At 46.3% G+C, this 20,072-nt stretch overlaps 1 pseudogene; it reads right to left on the reverse strand.

Moving 5' to 3' along the window:
• Nucleotides 1-3,693: 3,693 nt before the first annotated feature.
• LOC136504995 (endonuclease III homolog 1, chloroplastic-like) lies at nt 3,694-8,842 on the reverse strand (annotated as a pseudogene).
• Between the last annotated feature and the right edge of the window lie 11,230 nt (nt 8,843-20,072).

A 20,072-nucleotide genomic window follows, 5' to 3' on the forward strand; every position in this document is an offset into this window, starting at 1 on the left:
CGACCGCGAATGCGTCCATACTTTGGTCGCGACAGTGAATTCGTCCATGAGAATCTCATCTCGGCAGTAGTTTCAGTCGTTCCCTCAAAAAAAAAAATTGTTTCAGTGGCTTGAGCTTAGATAGGAGGACACCCTGCATTTGAAATTACACTAGTACTGTGGGGACTCGGATCAATTGCAAGCAAGCACACATCAAAATCTGACAAATTCATTCATGCATATCAGCAATAGTTTCAGTCTCTTATCACGTACTTATCAGCAATACCTTATGATAACCTCTGTCAGTTACCCTACACAGCATGCCCACTTACACTATAGGGATTCAATTGCAAACAAACAAGCACTTCTTCATAGTCTGATTTGCGGGGAACCTTAACTCTTGTCTTTGTTTTGTTTTCATGAGCCTGATTTGCAGTAAACCTTAATTCTGTTATATTGTTTTCCTGCGTTGCAGCAGCCCTTGGTCCAATGAGACATACCAACACGATCTACAAACGGGGTGATTTCTGTCCGCTGCTTCACGCAATAAACATTCTCTCCGTGAAGATAGTATCCTTGGATGTTGATTTCCCAATACATGTCTATGGTACTGTCATCGGCAGAGATTCCCTTGATAGCAAGTGTGTTTATGTCTTCCGCCGCGACAGAGATAATTGCCAAGTCATCAACTCTAAGGTACCATGCCTAGTTTAGTATCCTTCATTCTAACAGTGAAGTTTTAGCATGTATTATGTGTCTGGAATTATATGTGCCACTAAACTGTAATGTAAACTTTTCTGTAGAAGCAACCGATGATCTTGGAGGGCCCAAAATGAGGACTCGTGTTGTTAGATGATGTATTCATTGAGATCGATCTGAAGATAAGAGATGTTCAACAGGAGGGTCTTGATCAGGTGACGGACAGAGAACTTAGTAAAGGGTTTGTAAAGATCAGGGGCTGTCGGAGCATTGAGAAATGCCTTGTTGAAAGTAAATCTCTTGCTACCAGGCTCAGTACTGTTGAGGTGAGGTGTTCAGTTGTGAAAGATGGCCTTGAGGCTCTTGTTGCTATTGAAGTTTTACGGGGATCATTCAGTGGAATAATCACTGCTTGCACTTCCAACATCCCGCATAATCTCCTGCTTCATGATAGCAAACTTTGCTGTAAGAAGGCTCATGGCGTTGAAGGAGTTATCCAGCTTTTGCAGCCTGTCATAACTGTCGGTGTGAGAGACATGCTAGTAATTATAATCAAGACTAGTGATGGCACTTCTAAGCACACCATCGAGTTTACTCTAAGGTACAGCACTACAGAAGATGTTATTGCTGTTGGAGCCACTAAGGCCCTGTTAGTTCCGCTCATACGCGCGTTCACGACGGCAGAAGCAGGAAAATCCCGCCAAACGGCTCGCGACGGTCTCCATCGCAAACGCGGCGTTCGCGTTCGATTTCCTCCCCGCAACGGCGATTGGAAAAGCGACCGAAGGGCCGCGATTTGGAAAACGCGAGCCACGTTCCCGAGCGCTCGCCCGGGTCTCCGCCTGCTCGCAGCTCCGCACGCCCGCAAATCCGCCGGCCGCCGGAGCTCCTCCTCGCCGGGAGCTCCTCCCCCTCTCGGAGCCCGCAGCCGTAGCTCCGCCGACGGATCCGCCCGCTCGCAGCTCCGTCGACGGATCCGCAGCTCCGCCGGCCGCCGGAGCTCCTCCTCGCCTGGAGCTCCTCCCCCTCTCATCCGCCCGCAGCCGTAGCTCCGCCGACGGATCCGCCCGCTCGCTTCTCCGCCTACCGCCGGAGCTCCTCCCCCTCTCATCCGCCCGCAGCCGTAGCTCCACCGGCGGATCCGCCCGCCCGCCCGCAGCTCCGCCGATGGATCCACCCGCTCGCTTCTCCGCCTACCGCCGGAGCTCCTCCTCGCCTGGAGCTCCTCCCCCTATCATCAGCCCGCAGCCGCAGCTCCGCCGACGGATCCGCCCGCACGCAGCTCCGCCGGCCGCCGGAGCTCCTCCTCGCCTGGAGCTCCTCCCCCTCTCGGAGCCCGTAGCCGTAGCGTCTCCCTCACGAAGAAGGACCTAGATGTAAATTGAAACTTTTATTTGGGTCAAGTTGTAAGGCTATAGACTCACAGGAATAGTAGTAAACAGTGCTACATAGTTTGAGAAAAGTCAGGGTTCCTAGTGCAAAATATCCATCCCAAAATAATCGAGCCAGCCAAACGTTCAGCTTAGATTTTACGTATCGCGACTTATCAAATAATCATGCTCAGCTTATAAGCAAGACTCAGATGAGCTGAACCAAACAGGCCCTAAGATGTGCATCAAGGTTTCCTGGTCTATACTGCACTGGTAAGCGTGGAGCAGCACAATCATAAGATGAGTACTTGTTACAGAAATGCTATACAACACACATGTGTTTTAGCAAAAAAAACCACATGGATTTTTTATCTCTCTTTCTCTCCCGTCCTCTCCCTCTCGGTCTCTCACGAGGCGTGGCCACGCCTCCCGCGACGCCACCGCTCCCGCCACCGTCGCCCCCGCCGGCGCACCGGCGGCCCCCCTCCCCCTCCGTCCCCTGCACGGGTGAGTCTTCTCTTCCCCTCCCTCCGTCCCCCTCCCTCTTTGTCTCCTGATGCGGCGCCGCGGTGGCCGCTGTCCGACGCTGCTGCGGCCGAGCGCCCGGTGGTGGGCACACCTGCGGTGCAGCGGCCCTTATCCCTTCCTCCCGCCGCGCACGCGTCGCCGGCCATGGCGGTGGCGGTGGCGGCACTTCCCCACGCCCGCGCCAGCCATGGCAGTGGCGACGGCGGCGGCGGATCTGTGATTCGTCCTTCCATAGAAAAAAAAAATTGTGATCTGTGATCTGTGAAGGCTAGAGGTAGAGAAGGGTGGAGGCTATTGGATCATAATCCTATGGTGCAAAAAAAATTATGTGTTGAAACTGCATAAAACATATGGTTGTGTAGCGGACTCATTTGTTAAGCTCATATGTGCTATATGAGCGTAAGGTCCATGTACGGACTACATGTCATTGCCTCCCTCCGCCACTGCAACTGTCGAAGACATCTAACCCCATGAGCTTGATGGGCCTAAAAGCATGTTTATAGGATTATGGGTTTGTCAGTATTTTTTTTTAATTGAGGACGGGCTGGCATATGAGCGTGCCAGGAACTCAAGATCATGTCAAGTCCAATTGACTGTTGAATCCCTCGATGATGGCGTCGATTCCTCTCTGAGCCACTCTCACGGCCGACAAGACAGAGTACGATCGATAAGTATGTTCTTGTCGTTTGGAGCAGCACAATCACAAGAATGAAGCTTGTAAAGGATTACTTTGGTGGGAGATTAGCCAAAAGCACAAGGGTGAACTGGACCAGTTTATGTCCATTCTCCAACATTAAAGCTGAGGCTTTGTTGTTAGGATTAGTAGATCCTTGTTAGGTCTTTTAGGAACCCGCGATACACATTATTGTACAAATGTGCATACATGGGTCACACACATTGCATTGCGTATAACCAACCAAAAATGCTCTAGGCTTAGAAATATGCATGCAGGTTTTCAAAAACGGCAAAGCCCTGTCAAACATTCTTCTTTTTTTCTAGACCTGCAATGTCATAAAATTTACAAAAGTTGTATAAGCAAGGTTAGTTCATCAAATCTTTGCTACCCTTCGGTTGACGCAAGAGGATTTTGCCATGGCACCTTTACGAGTCATTGACACATGAAAATTTTGCTTGCTACCAGTAATTTTTACAGTAACTGGTAGATAAACATGTCTTTATAATACCGTCTTGAACAATTTACCGGTATACAAAATGATACATGACTTACCAAATGCCAATGGTATGGCACCAAGGTGATCCAACAATAGATCGACCAAAAGAAAACCCCATAATATTTACCACCGACGGACAACCCAAAATATTATCTCACTTCGGTGCCAGAACAGTCATAGTCAGAGTTCTATGGAGACCTTGTTTTCTTTTGCTTTGGATTTGGGCTTGATGATTCCTTAAAAGCCGAAGGGCAAAGGCTATTGATGCCACACTTGTCGCATTTGGGCCTCAGTGGAGTACAGATAGTTTGTCCAAATCCAACCTACAAGACATTTTTTCAGTTTTTTTCAGCATAGAATAGACTAGCAGTTCTGAAATCAAGGCAGGATTCAGATAGCATAGAACAATAACCACTATCTTACAATCAAATAATCAAAGAAAAGCATTACTAAAGTACTAAAACAAAAAAAAAATACTTCAGTAGAGAGATACCAGTAATGGATTTATAGGTTCCCACTCATCCTTGGGTAGCCATTTCTCTAGAGAAATTCTTGTCTGTTCTGGTGTCGTAGTTTTCTGTGCGCGACACATAGCAACATAAGCACTATTCCCCAGCCTCTGTAATGGGTAGTTGTGTTTTTTTTTTTCCAAGAAGAGAAGACAACATAAATCAAACCTAAGCTACCTGTTTTGTTCCTTCCCGAAAAACCCACCCAAGTCGGTTAGAAATGCGATGCACATGAGTGTCAACGCAGATTCCTTGAGTATTCTTCCAAGCAATGCTCATAACCTGTTTAGTTAAAGAAGGATACCCATGAAGATATTTATGTTCATATTTCAACCACAAAGGACAGAATAAGTAGATTATTACCAAATGAGCCATTTTAGGGCCAACTCCTCTCAGAGCAAGCAGCTCATTCAGAGAATCTGGAATATCCCCTCCAAAACGTTCAAGACAAATTTTAGAAGCTTCTTTTATGAACTGTGCCTTTCTCTGATAGAATCCGACCTGTTAAAATCATGAACAGTATGCTGTGAGTCATCTCTCTGAGAAGTTTCTTGTAATCTCTAGATTCAAATCATCTTGAGCCTAAAGTGATGTTCCATTTCAAATAGTGTTAAGTCTGGTGTGTTTGCAAAGCCTGTGATGGATAACAAAAGCAGACACGTGAATTTTCATTTTCATGCTTCTAAGTTCATTTCTTTTTTGGGTACATACAGTACAGTAATTATTAACTTATGAACGATGTAAGCATAGTATTCATCCTAATAGGGTGAAAACCTTGCAACTTACAGGTTTGATAAGATTCGCAAGCGTGGTCTCATCTGTCCTCACTATAGCATCGGGATCAAGTAAACCGTTTTCAGAGAGGCGTTCCACAGCAGCTGAAAAGAATTGACTCCAAAATGCAATCAGCACATTTCTAAAGGACAACTATTTAGTACAAACACATCAGAGAATCTCATGACAAGGCTAGTTTTTCCTGAATTTCATATGACAGAACAAAAAAGAACTCTTAAATTTCCATAGTAATAATAGATACTTCAGTGGTCTGAGAATTCTCAACAAGAAGGCATAACCAATTCTGGATACAGGAAATTTTAAAGACATACCATGCGTAACTTCATCTTTTGTCTGGCTTGACATCATAGTTGATATCAGAACTGCAAATCTTCTTTCCTGTCCAGGAATAGGAAGAGAAGTATTGATTACAACTGGACCTAAACTCTTTACAAACGGAACCCATATGCACAATTATTTCCAGACAAAAAAAGGCATAAGTATTATAAAGCAGCAAATAAGTGAAAATGTGGAAATTTTGCAATCTATTTGGCACAAAATTAATGTACAGATTGTTTTATCTCTAGACTCTAGACAGGACAATTATTTCTAGACTCTAGACAGGAAAAACATCATTTTCATATTGTAGTACAGCACAAGGAAATTAGCCAACTAGGTGAGTTGCATAACCCCGAAGCTACCTATGTAAGGCCAACCAAAGAGGTCAAACTTTTTCTCTTTATATTTCCTTTTTGAAGGGCAAAGAGCTCCACTTTGACATTAATATCCGGTAGGAAATAAACTTGGGACAGGTCATACCAACAAGGCTCTTTTACATAAAACTGTAAAGGTGAAAAGATTATTTTGTGGCAAAAACTACCTTGGGTGGAAGGAGAGAACCAGCCTTTTCACAGCCCTTCGTATCTACGGGGGCTTCACCAGATAACCTCATGCTTTTAATGCCTCCAAGAACTGCCTCCCAGTTACCTGGAGCTCCAACTGCACAAATGACTACTTAAGTTTTCATATCGTACATGGACATAAGAAAGATACCAATCAAATGAAAGAGATGAATGCTTGATACAGCAGTCAACAAACCTGGCCTTAATGCATTTATTTTTCATGGTGCAACGATGAAGAATTTAGGTTGAAAAAAATGCACAGATGTTCAGAATAAGGAAGCACTAAGTTTAATATAAGTTTTTAATCAGTGACTATAATTAGACTGTCTTTTTGGCTAACATTAAAATTAGGGGAAATCAAGAACAATGTAATCTAATTCCAAACATAATTAAAAAATATTGAGCTCAAATGATAGTTGTGTATGGAAAACTGAAAATGCGACAACATATCCTGACCATGTAAGATCCCACTTGTAGTTGTAGCAAGATTGACCACATGCTACAGTGACTTCATCTTAGTAAGTAGTAACCCAATAAAATGTATCTCTTCTAGTAGCCTTCTGATTTATGAGTACCTTTTATAACTGAAGAAACTCTGACCTTTTTCTCCACCTTGACTGAAGAAGGGAAGTGTTAGTTTTTTTGCAAGACATGGCAGAAAACGTAAAGAAGATTGTAATATGGCACATAGAGACTTGCAAGCAGATTATCCAGAGGAAAGATACTTGCATACTGATTATGAAACATTTGTCTTAGCAGGAAACTCAAAAAGATTATCTGATTAGCACCAGCGGTTCTTACCCAAAGATGCTGTTGCCTTACTTGACGATGTCAATGTTTTGGCCTTTTCGTATCGAAAATCCTCGATGTCAGGGACAACACCAAACTGCATATGCATAGGACATTTTTCTGTTGAGGAGAGCATGAAACCAAGTACTAAGGTAACATGAGTGAGTAAATGTAGCTAAATACAAAAGGTACACTTGCTGCACTAAAGAGCAAGGGTTCAATAAGCAAATCAAGGGTACAGAACGTAAAAAAAAGGGCGTACCAGCTCCCGCTCTGTGCGGGGGCTGGGGAAGGGTGTCAGTGGCAAGCCTTACCCTCGCCTGTGCAATGCGAGGAGACCGCGACTCGAACCCGGGACCTTCCGGTCACAGGCGGTAAGACTCTACCGCTTGCACCAGGCCCGTGAGAAACACATGGAACTCGTTTCTTTTCATACAAAAACATTCTATTTAGTAAGCAGGCACCTGCTTCTTATGATGCTCCCCATTTACTTCAAGTTCTCGCTTCACCCTTTTCCTCTTAAAAGCAGCAGTTGCTTTGGGCTTTGGAATGTCAAAAGAAACACTGGATTCACGTTTGACTTCTCGTACAACTGAAAAAGGCATGAAGCTTGTACTTTATTGACAGAAGAAAAACTATACCAAAATTGTTGGGGAAAAAAGTCAGGCATATGTACTCATCTACAGATATTCAGAGATAGATTTTTCTTGATGAGTAGGAAGATTAGGTTAACACTTGAAGTTGGAACAAAACTCTAAAAGTTAACTTAGGAGTATTAATCCTACTCGTCTTGTTCAATCCGCATAAACAAAAGAAATGGTAAAGAAGGAATATTTTTTCCTCATCAAACTAAATCCATGAATCTTGACCTTGCATACAGCAGATAATCAACATTAAGCTAATGGGGGCAACATGAGCAAGGCATTCACCACTTGACACGTTCGCAACATGCCAACATTGATATGCATATTACTTCACCAAAAGCAAAATCTAATTTCCAATTGACAATTAAAGAAAAGACTATACGTGAAAATAAACTTACAGAAAAGGAATCGAATTTTTTTGCCCTTGTATCACTTAGACAAGCAGCCTAAACTCACGAGAAGAAGAAATCCAGGTAGCACACTGATTTCACCCATCTTGTGAAAGGAATCACGCAACTCCAGTCTCCAGACACTCATCGGTATCAATATAACATTTAGGCATATATCATGAGAAATATTTTTTTTTCTTTTTTGTGGGAGGGGTAATAAAGATAAAATACTACTCCTACTTGGCAAGTACCATTTCAATAAAATTGTTCCTCGGGACCAAACGGTGAAGTAAACAGAGCAAGAAGACATGGCAGAACTTAGCAAAGGACCATTAAGAAGGGGGAGAAACATCCGCGGAGACAAAAATGATTTCGCTTCACCTGGGTTGAGGTCGGCGCGGACCAGCAGCCTGGAGGTCCCAGCCTGGAGGCGGAGGCGGAGCGGGTGCTGGGCATGGCGGCCGGCGACAGGCGAATGCGGGAGACGAGGAGAGCGAGGTGCATCCGCGCCCGCGCCGCTACGCTAGGGTTTTAGCGACGAGGTCCTGTCCTGTTCATCTTCCCCCCTCATGTTTCTTGGGTGGTGGGAGCTTTTCTTCGCGTTTGAAAAACAGTTGCGTTGCTTGTGGCGCTGCAGCCTGCTGCGTGGCGCTTCGTTTCTTCGGGGGCGTTTGGTATGGAATTCTCGGATGGCTTCCGTTTTATGGCTCCGCCAACCAAATGACCGGAGCTGTTTCACGCAAACCAAGCCGAAAATGTAGCTTCGCCCGGCTCCCACGCCGACGGCCGCCGCCGTGTGGGTGCGGGACGCCGGATCTCCACTGCCGCGCGAGCGCGTGGGGTAGCTGGGCGCACGGGGCCGCCGGGCGCGGCGAGTGCGGAACCACCGGGCGGCGGAGCTCCGGGCGAGGAGGAAGGGATGCGCGGCTGGGGAGGAGGAAGGGACGCGCGGCGGGGAGGTGCGGTACGGAGGGCGCGCGGAGGAGCTAGCGTGGGGGAGGGCGGCGCGGCGGCAGTGGCCACTGGCCGGGCGCGCTCCCAGGTGCGGGCGGCGGCGGTCGGCGGGATGAGCACGGGCCTTTTTTTTTATTACTGCCTCAACCTTCGCGTATGGCCATCCGTCTTTTTTTTTCCCCTTCAGAATAGTGTTTTTCTCCCGCAACGGTTCGTTCGCGTGCTTTTAAATCCGGCTTGATCCGTTTTTTTTTCATCTGAAACAATATTTTCTTCTCACAAATTCTTACGCCCCTTCCGCACGCCACGGCTCCGTGGCGCTCCACCTCCAACGCCGGAGCCCCCGCTGCCGCCAGGGCAAACCTCGTGCGCGCTGCTCATCCGTAGCGCCCGCCATGGTCGATGCACCTTGCCGCCATGTCCGTCAGTCGGACCTTCCTCTGCTCCGCGCTCTGCTCTTGGGAAAGAAAGGAAGGTGAGAACGTTATGAATCCAAGCAGAGATTTTGTACAGGGTCCTTACTGCGAAATACGAGACTCACATAAATAGTGCGTTTATACCGCGAGGCGATTGGTTAGAAGCTCAGGGGTCGATTCGCAAATATGCCGGCCACTTGCGCCCTGCCCCGTCTGGGCCGCTGCCTGCGCTTGGCCCGCGCCTGGTCGGTGGACCGCGCAACGCTGCTGGGCCCGCTTGTCTTTGCCGCGCCTGGGCTGCTGGCCGTGCCCCCCGCCTAGGCCATCCGCGCCGCTGCATGCGCGCCTATGCCACCGCGTCTCGCTGGGCCAGTCGCTGCGCGCGCAGCCACGTCCGCGTCGACCAGCCATTCCAGCTGCTGGCCACCGCACGCCTACGGGCCGAGTTGGCCGCCCGGGCCTAGTCTTGTTGCGTTGTTTTGGTTTTTGTTAATTCAGTGCTTTTCAAAAATTGAAAATAAAGTGTAGAAAAATCATAAAAAGGCCAAACCAATTTTGTTAGTCTTCTAAAATCATGATCTACCTGTTAGTATATTTTGTTCACATAGTTTGATAATATTCTTGTAAGCTATATAATTAATTTAAGGTACTTAATATTGTAAAAATATAAACTTGTATGAATTGTTGTAATAAATTGGTAATAGTTTTAGATCTAAAATTTCTACAATAGGTTTCTAGCAATATTAGGTACTCACCGTAATTTTTGTAGCTCTAGAATAATTAGATTGCTAGATAGATAATGATGTTCTATTGCGAATAATGATTAAATTAATAGAATAGAATAAAGAAACAATTTGGGTTTGTATAACTAAAACATTTATTGGGAAATAATGCCTTATTCGATAACTTGGATATGTAGCCTCAGTATGGTCGTCGTTAGAACTAGCCCATTAACTTGATAGGAGTAAATCGTATTTTACGAGTCACCATTATAGTCGATTAATTACGTCTTTGTATTGCATCACATTGCATATCATATATGTACGATGATAGATCAACGGATCAAGTGAAGGATGAGTGAGAATCTGCAGATGGTGTAATGGTACTCTCTTCAGGAGATTATGCCATGGGCTTTCTATTCAGATGATGGTGAATGATCTGAAGATGCAGATACTAACTTTTTAATATATATCTTACCCAGGCAAGCCCTAGTGCATAACCTCTACTTTTCTGTAGTTTAAATTATATTTGTACATTAAGTTTTAAGGAGTTGAATGAAACCCACTTGCATATATATATATCTTTATCCTATGAGTCTTACTAGTATGACAGGCTCGTGTAGATTGATATGCTATAGGACTCCGGTAGAAGTCGGATGATTGCCTGTCACTCGTGAGAGATAGGAAATATATTACTATATTATGATCACTTGAAATATATAAATGATGGAAAGGAAAATGGTGACCGAACAGGGATATGGTTTGGGTATTGGTGGGTGTAAGAGGTTGTGTCGCCGTGGACGCAGGGCATGGCTTGGTTACACTGCTTTCCCTGCTTATGTCGGTTAAGGACCGGTCGTTGCATAAGACGCTAGGCAAGTCATAGATTTATTATCCCGAGCACATACTTGTGTATGGGCATTTGGAAGACTTGTTGCTCTCTGGTCGTGGATCTGGCTCTTTCCGGACCGATTATCAGGATTTTGTTTTTGGTAGAGGAGGTCCTTGCACCGCACTGAGTCCGGAACTCAGGAGCGGGGGCTTAGAGTCTTAGTTTGGACGGGGACCTTGACACCTAGGATAGGAGAGTGATGGGTTGGTCCTGCTTATGCCCAGGGTACAAGCGGGGCGTGTGTTTTTGAGGGTACCCAGCTGGGGACATTGGTTCACGAATTGTCGTCGAGTCAGTACGACTTGTCTTAACTCTAGCATCGTAGTAAGAACTGAAGATGAAAGATGGAAGATGGCAAAAGGAAATCTAATTGTTTACCACTTGCTTAAAAGTAGCACATGTGCTTACATAGAATGGTTAGTTAATAAACCAATGCGACTATTAATAGAAATCGAATATAAGGACGCATGCTTAGTAATACTTCCTACAAATGCAATAAACCCATAAGCCAGATAGCCTTGCATATCTTTGGAGTCTTTTCTTTCCTCCTGTCGGGTAAGTCTTGCTGAGTATAATTGAGTACTCAGGGTTTTATTTCCCCTGTTGCAGGTGATAGGTGGATGCTAGAGCTGACCCTTGTGTATGGATTCCTCCTGGTGGGCTCAGAGAGGATTTCCTTACGCTGCGATCGTAGTTTTTATTTATAACTCTCACCAAATGTTTTTGTAAATGAAAGTTTTATAATCTGTTGTCATAGTTTATATATCAATACTTCATCATGTCATGATTAGATGTTTATTTCCACTGTAATTCTAGTCACATGTTTATATTCCGCTGTTCAATTAAATTGCTTATAACTCTGATAATATGATTTACATTCCGCTGTTGTAATAATAAATATTATACTCTGATGTTGTATTAAAAGTGATGTAATAAATGGTTAAGAATGATGTAAGCTTTATTCTCTCATATGTGATCCTGATGGCAAAAATATGGATTTTCGGGTTCTCTCCTGGGTGTGCCCGACAGAACTGAGTGATTTAGTGTTCTCCCTTGAGTGCTTAGTGTCTAATAGAAGACAAGCACTCCTGGGAGATATTAGATTAGGCAGTTCTGCCATAGGTGGTATCAGAGCGCACATGAGGAAATAAGGCTTCAAAAACCTTTTCTAAAATAAAATTTGGCAACAAATTCTTTTCAAAAAGCTAGGACGCTTGTATGCGAAGTTATATAAGTAGCCCTGTTACTATGGTTATGTATCCAAGATAGATGATACTCTGTTGACTTAGGTAGACTTAATTAAGTTTTTTGTAGGTACACAGACTCGAGCATAGTTCGATAGTATCGACTAGCTACAGGGAGAGAACGCTGTGCCAAAAATCTGAGAACAGTTGCCCTATATGTTGGCAATAGTGGAATGGCGTATAGGACGTGCATCCATGCATACCTTGTTGTGCATTTTAGTGTCGTACCACTTGTAGATACGCCATCCATAGGTGTCACACGTGTCGTATTGTGCACGACTGCCTCGTTCCTGTCTGAAGTAAGGTCTGCACTGTGGCTTCGTGCTCCGCATTCGCCCATGGTTCACGCCTGTTGTGACCCATGTCTCCCCGTACCCCTTTTTTGCACTCTTGTCGGACGCTTGTCCTGTAGTCATACTAGTCAGTAATGGCATTAGACATCGCTCGCCTCAAACGCATGAAATTTGGTCGATTCATTCATAGTGACCCCACGCAGGAACCCTGGTGGACTACGCTAGGACCACTGAATGCTCCGCCTTTATAAGTAGAGCCTGGCTTAGCCATTGGTATCACCACTCGGTGCACTTTAGCTCGCTTAGCTTTTCCTTTGAGCCAGCTTTTTGCTCAACCTTCCTCACCACCACCGCTAGAGATGGCAAGAGCCTGGGTTAGTAGTTACTGCCTAAACATGGAGGGTTTTCCTAGAATCCTGCATGCCACCCTATAAAAGCTCGGAGTCAAAGATCGTCTTGAGTATGAGGGCCGTGAGTATGAGGAGCATGGCATCGAGCGGTGTGAGGTTACCGTTTACATCAGGAAGAGTGAAGAGTTCCCTGACTTCACTGAGGCCTAGAGTGTGACCACAACTGGGTTTAGCTTCATTGACACCTACCAGGTTGTGGCCCGCAAAGCCTTGCGGTACCTTTGCTAGATCTATGAAGAGCCCATTGCCCGTACCCCCTTGTGGTTCTTTCCACCTTTGGATAGGAATCGACGGGCATGGAGGGCTCGCATGGAGGCCTTGCAAGGGCGTGATGCATAAGAGGACAGTCCAATCGTGGTGTACTTGACCACGTACCTGCTTGCTCTAGATGAGTAGTATGACCGGCAAGCCTTGGAACTGAGGATCTGCCTTCGTCGAGCCGAGGAAGCCAAGATCTTCAACCGGATGCTCCAGGTGCAGCTCACCAAAGCGCATGCCAGTGCTGCAGCTGCTAAGAGCAGGGAGACTACCATGTCGGAAGCTCTAAAGGAGGTTGAAGATCGGCATGTCCATCAGCTGGGTGAGGCCTATCTATTTACTAGGGCCAGGCGGAGGATGCTGGTTGATGAAAGGTAGGATGCCCCGATCTTGGAGGGGATCCCTATCCACCTGCCTGAAAGAAGGAGAACTGGTGATGTAGAGCTACCAGCACCTCCACCGTCAGAAGTGTCAGATGTGGAACCCTTGGTTCCTCTCACTCAGCCAGCGCCCAGAGAAGAGGTAGATCCCTAGCCAGGACGGTAGAAGAATCCGCCGGGCCCAGAAATATAGATGCATGGCTAGAGTAGCTTAGTCGCCTTGGAATGCTGTATCGTAGTAGTAGTGCTTTTCATCGCTGTCCTTCCATATTGTACTCTTGCTGTTGTTGGTCCGTAGTTGGGATCGTCCGATCGTAGGTGAATGTTATGTCATGAATGGGAGCCTGAATGCCTATATGATGTAACCATATAAGACCATTCAGAATATGCATTTTATTTATTTCGCTGTGTTTATTGCGTCCATTTACCTTAAGTTCATTAGACATGCTTAAAGTTTTAAGGGCGATGTTAAGCAGGATGCAAGAGAAGTTGCCATTCAGATATCAGCAAACCAGTCGTGAGTGGAGAACATTGGACACTGTATCGATTAATTGTGGATGTCCCAGGAGAACACTTGACTCTCTTTATATCAAATCCACCGTTGGATTTGAATTCCTTGTCCCTTGTTGTGAAGGGAACCCTTGTTGTTTGAATTTTTCCTTGCAATACTCCCCTTATTCTATGGTTTATGACCCCACCGCCTTCATGGCGTATAAGTTAGTAGTAGTTGCTTGGTTAATAGCTTATGGTGCCACGATGAAACCGATGGGCTCCCTATGGAATAGCTACCACATGGTGACGCTACTCGGCACGCACTAGTATCGAGGTTGTTGACCAATTACCTTTACCAAGTTACACCACCATACCACTTTTGCTACAAATAATTTCCTTAGAAATGTTCAGGTGTTCAAACGGAAAATCCACAATGGGTTGATGCAAAAGTGTTCTCTTAAGGTAAACAAGAGGAGGTGGTTTTGGGAGGAAGCGTGTATGTCATGCTCTCAGTTCATACAGAGGTTGGTACACCTGGTGGTCGAGTAAAGGAAAGAAAAAGAAGAGTAGTAAGGGAAGTTAGCCTTGGATAGTCAGGGGTAATTATAAAAGCTTGAGTGGATGTCATGTCCCAAGCCCTGTGTTTAGTTGATCATGCTACGCATGCTGGGTCATTTCCCTACGTGCCTTGCGAACGCTGTCTGTATCGGGCTCTTAGCTCCCCGTTCTCGCGTGGCCGTGGCATTGTGCCGCACTTGCTGTCCTTGTGCACTGTGCACTTTTCCTTTTCCTAGCATCCGGTCGGCTCTCGACTCCCACTCCTTGTCCCCCGTACTAGACCCCACATCCTCTCCCTTCTTTCTTCTTTTGGGGACACGACCATCCGCACGCCTGCCTCGTCGAGCGAACCCCCTCTCATCTCCTCTCCTCTCCCTTATCTTCTGCCCGCTCACGCAGGAAGCGCACCATGGCCATGTTTATCCCCACAGCATGAACCGCTTGTGTATCCCATTCACGTCGCCTCCACTTCCGGTGTGTTGTGCCCCACCTCCATTCATCACTATAAGATCTCCTTGGTCCTTGCTCTTCTTCTCCATCCCCATTCCCCTCGCATTCAGAGTAGAGTTACGAAATCCAGTCGACATTGTGAAGCTAGGTTCGACATTGTGAAGCTAGGTTCGTTAGTCTAAAGTGATGGTGTAATCTGAGGAGAAGAAAGGATCCGGTTCATCGAAGAAGTTCAAGTTCCCTTTGGGGTAGTCAATCTTTGGGTTCTCGATGTTTTACTTCTCAGTCAACTGTTTCTTGATTTGTTGGACCTACACTATGTTTTGGATACTCATTATCTTGTTGTTTCTCTATTGTCCTCGTCTATCTTGACTTCTGGATTAGGTCTCGGTTGTATTAGTTTGCTCTTAACCATGTATCTCTGAATCCCCGTATGGTTTAGTATTCGAAGTCGTGTAATCTTTTTGTGTAATCCCTGATCTACGAAATGTAATCGCATTTCCCCTCTTCTGGTTTTAGCTTCGAATCTCAGGACGAGATTCTTTTTAAGGGGGGTTGGTTGTAACACCCCTGGTGTTACGAGCTCGTTTAGCACCGGGATTTAGGCCTAAGAAAAATTTCCAGAACGAGTTTCTCGAATTTTAAAAAATTAAATATTGAGCTTATGTTTAAAATGCTATTTTTAGCAAACTATATTGAGCAAAGTAATTAAATAGCGCTTAAATATTTTGTCTCTATGGGTTAGTGCGAAGTATGAACTTTTGCGTGAAATAATTATTGGTGGAAGTTAATCGGGTTAAAACTTAAAATAAAATAGAAATAAAAATGAGAGTGCCGTTGGCCACTCGTCCTACCTGCCTTGCCGGTACGATGGTGGTGTTTTCTCCTGCTCTGAATCAGTCACCTGATTTATTTGCGTCATGCCGCGTTGTCCCTGCCTTCACTATTATTATTTCAACATCAGTAGCATGACAAGCGGTGATTGCTGGTGATTGATGTGTCATCCGCCATACTAAGCGCAGTGACTCTACATGTAGCGTTTACCACTCACCAGGCTTCCAACACGTGTGCCATCACTGTCGCTCAATCATGGTCTGCCTTCGTTGTCCTGTCACGCTATTGTCCGGGTCGTAGCGCCGAGGTTTGTCTTCGCGTCCAGCTAAGTTGAGTCGTCTCATCACGGTACTTCGTGGGCAAGGATGGCCGAGCCGTGTAAATGTCATCGCCCTGTTTTTCTCCATCTCACTCTCTCGGTGTCTGCCCCTGTCTGCCTCTATTTGTCTGCCAAGTTCGACCGAACCCTTATGCTGCCTTCCTCCCTCCTTTTTCTATCTCTGCTACCGAAGGGAGGCACCCCAACTCCGCTCATCCTCTAAGCTCGCTCTCCCACTCTTCTGCCTTGTCTGCATGTATTGCCGCGGTGCCGTGCACCTGCGGTGGCAGCGCCCATCGTCGCCGGTCGTCGTGTGCGCGCGCGTGCGAGTTCCCGCTGCCGCGCTGGACCGCTCCACCTCTGGCTCGCCCTCCCCACAGCGCCCGCTGGGGCCAAGCCGTCTAGTGTCGACCCTTCCTCGCGTGAGCGCACGCGTACCCCCCGTCCCATTGCTCCTTGGCCCGCTGCCACCAGAGCCTCCATCGCCGGCCATCCCGTCGTTGCCGTGGCACAACTCCTCGTGCCCCCGCAGTCCACTGCGGTGCCCCGAGCCCTGCCCACGCTGCTCTGCCACCCGACTAGTGTCGCTGCATGCCATGGTCGCCGTGCCACGGCTACCACCGTCCACGCCGATACAGCTTCACCGTGCGTAGCTCTGTCTCGCCTCCTCTCCTCCGTGTGTAGCACCGGCGTCCCCTCCTCTTCCTCCCTACACCGTGTTCCCGACCGGTGCGGCCATGGCTGCTCATGCCGCCATCCTATCGCCACCCGTGTGTGGCTCCACCTTGCCTCACCATTGTCGCGCCCGTGGCTCCTCCCATGCCCGCAGTGCCATCCCTCCCTTCCCCGATGCTTGGCCAAGCGCGCGAGCGCGTGTACCCCCACGGCCACGTTGGATCTCTGACCTCGCAGCACCGGTGCCCCTTCTCGCTCCTCCATAGCTTCACCGTTGCAGTGTCCCGTGCCCCCCATCGGCCGCTTCAGCACACGTTCTTGCGCCCCTTCCACACGCCTCGGCTCCGCGGTGCTCCACCTCCAGCGCCGGAGCCCGCGCTACCTCCAGGGCGAACCTCGTGCGCATTGCTCATCCACAGCGCCCGCCATGGCCGCTGCACCTTGCCGCCATGTCCGTCGATCGGACCTTCCTCTGCTCCATGGTCTGCTCTTGGGAAAGGAAGGAAGGTGAGAAGGTTATGAATCCAAGTAGAGATTTTATACAGGGTCCTTACTGCGAAATATGAGACTCACATAAATAGTGCGTTTATACCGTGAGGCGATTGGTTAGAAGCTCAGGGGTCAATTCACAAATATGCCGGCCACCTGCGCCCCGCCCTGTCTGGGTCGCTGCCTGCGCTTGGGCCACGCCTGGTCGGTGGGCCACGCTACGCTGCTGGGCTAGCTTGTCTTTGCCGCGCCTGGGCCGCTGGCCGCGCCCCCCTCCTAGGCCGTCCGCGTCGCTGCATGCGCGCCTGTGGCGCCGCGTCCACGTGGATCGGCCATTCCAGCTGCTGGGCCACCGCGTGCCTGCAGGCCGAGTTGGCCGCCAGGGCCTGGTCTTGTTGCGTTGTTTTGGTTTTTGTTAATTCAGTGCCTTTCAAAAATTAAAAATAAAGTGTAGAAAAATTATAAAAAGGCCAAACCAATTTTGTTAGTCTCCTAAAACTATGATCTACCTGTTAGTATATTTTGTTCACATAGTTTGATAATATTCTTGTAAGCTATATAATTAATTTAAGGTACTTAATATTATAAAAATATGAACTTGTAGGAATTGTTGTAATAAATTAATAATAGTGTTAGATCTAAAATTTCTACAATAGGTTTCTAGCAAGATTAGGTACTCACCGTAATTTTTGTAGCTCCAGAATAATTAGATTGCTAGATAGATAATGATGTCCTATTGTGAATAATGATTAAATTGATAGAATAGAATAAAGAAACAACTTGAGTTTGTATAACTAAAACATTTGTTGGGAAATAACGCCTTATTCGATAACTTGGATATGTAGCCTAAGTATGGTCGTCGTTAGAACTAACCCGTTAACTTGAGAGGCGTAAATCGTATTTTACGAGTCACGATTGCAGTCAATTAATTATGTCTTTGTATTGCATCGCATTGCATATCATATAGGTACGATGATGGATCAACGGATCAAGTGAAGGATAAGTGAGAATCTGCAGATGGTGTAATGGTACTCTCTCCAGGAGATTATGCAATGGGCTTTCTATTCAGATGATGGTGGATGATCTGAAGATGCAGATAATAACTTTTTAATATATATCTTACCCAGGCAAGCCTCGGTGCATAACCCCTACTTTTTTGCAGTTTAAATTATATTTGTGCATTAAGTTTTAAGGAGTTGAATGAAACCCACTTGCATATATATATCTTTATCCTATGAGTCTTACTAGTATAAAAGGATTGTGTAGATTGCTATGCTATAGGACTCTGATAGAAGTCGGATAATTGACTGTCACTCGTGAGAGATAGAAAATATATTACTGTATTATGATCACTTGGAATATATAAATGGTGGAAAGGAAAATGGTGACCGGACAGGGATATGATTTGGGTATTGGTGGGTGTAAGAGGTTATGTCGCCGTGGATGCAGGGCATGGCTTGGTTACACTGCTTTCCCTATTTGTGTCGGTTAAGGACCGGTCATTGCATAAGACGCTAGGCAAGTCATAGATTTATTATCCCGAGCACATACTTGTGTATGGGCGCTTGGAAGACTTGTTGCTCTCTTGTCGTGGTTCTGGCTCTTTCCAGACCGACTATCAAGGTTTTGTTTTTGGTGGAGAAGGTCCTTGCACCGCACTGAGTCCGGGACTTAGGAGTGGGGGCTTGGAGTCTCAGTTTGGATGGGGACCTAGACACCCAGGACAGGAGAGTGATGGGTTGGTCCTGCTTGTGCCTGAGGTACAAGCGGGGCGTGTGTTTTTGGGGTACCTAGCTAGGGACATTGGTTCGTGAATTGCCGCCGAGTCGGTATGACTTGTCTTAACCGCCGCTGAGTGCTTAGTGTCTAATGGAAGACAAGCACTCCTGAGAGGTATTAGATTAGGCGGTTCTACCACACTACTCTAACCATTTGGAAGTGTTTCTGAAGAGAATCCGAACATAATTCTCTTTCGAAGAGAATCCAACTATTCTCACATCCAAACGGGCCCATAATTCTCTTGAGAAACGGATCGGTTCTGGCTATCCAATCGATCACTAAATATTCCACTCCAACTGAACATAGCCCAGTTTTCCCTGTTACGTATCGCGAGATAGTAAATTTGATTCACGCTAGGGAAACTAAGGGAGTGTTTTGTTGCCTCTGCTAAATTTTAGTCGTTGTCCCATCAGTTATTTAGACATATGCATGGAATATTAAATATAGACTAATTACGAAACTAATTGCATAGTTTGTGACTAATTTGTGAGATGAATCTTTTAAGCCTAATTAGTCCATGATTTAACAATGTTTTGCTACAGTAAACATGTGCTAATGATGGATTAATTAGGCTTAAAAAATTCATCTCGTGGAGTACTGATGGAATATGTAATTTGTTTTTTATTAGTATCCGAACACCCCATGCAACATCCCCCGACACACTTCCTAAATTTTAGTACCTGGATCCAAACACCCCCTAAATCAAACCATAGATTTGATGCTTCTATTATCAGTCTATATTTAACAAGAAAAAACAGAACGTCGAGAATGAATCCATTCAACAATGGAAAAAAGCAATGTACAAAGCGCCCAGGGAGGCCGTAAATGTCTAACTGTTTACTCCATTGACACAACATAAAACTAAGGCCCCATTTATTTCCCAGTGCTAAAGTTTTGCTCAGCACTTTTAACCTATGTTTTGAGCAAATGTATCTAAACAGCTTGGGCAGAAAATCCAGGACTACTAAACTTTTACCATTTGCTACCCAAGAGGGCCAAAACTGGGCAAAAATGCCTGGGGGCGCGAGCTCGATGCCCACTACCCCCGCACCCACCCATCCTGCTCGATACCCTTATCCATTCCCCCGCTCCCAACCCTCCCCCTACCCCCTGTCGCTCTCGCTCTCTCCCTCCACGTGAACCCTAGCTTCGCTC

Source organism: Miscanthus floridulus, chromosome 14 (assembly GCF_019320115.1).
Source record: "Miscanthus floridulus cultivar M001 chromosome 14, ASM1932011v1, whole genome shotgun sequence".
Lineage (NCBI taxonomy): Eukaryota > Viridiplantae > Streptophyta > Magnoliopsida > Poales > Poaceae > Miscanthus > Miscanthus floridulus.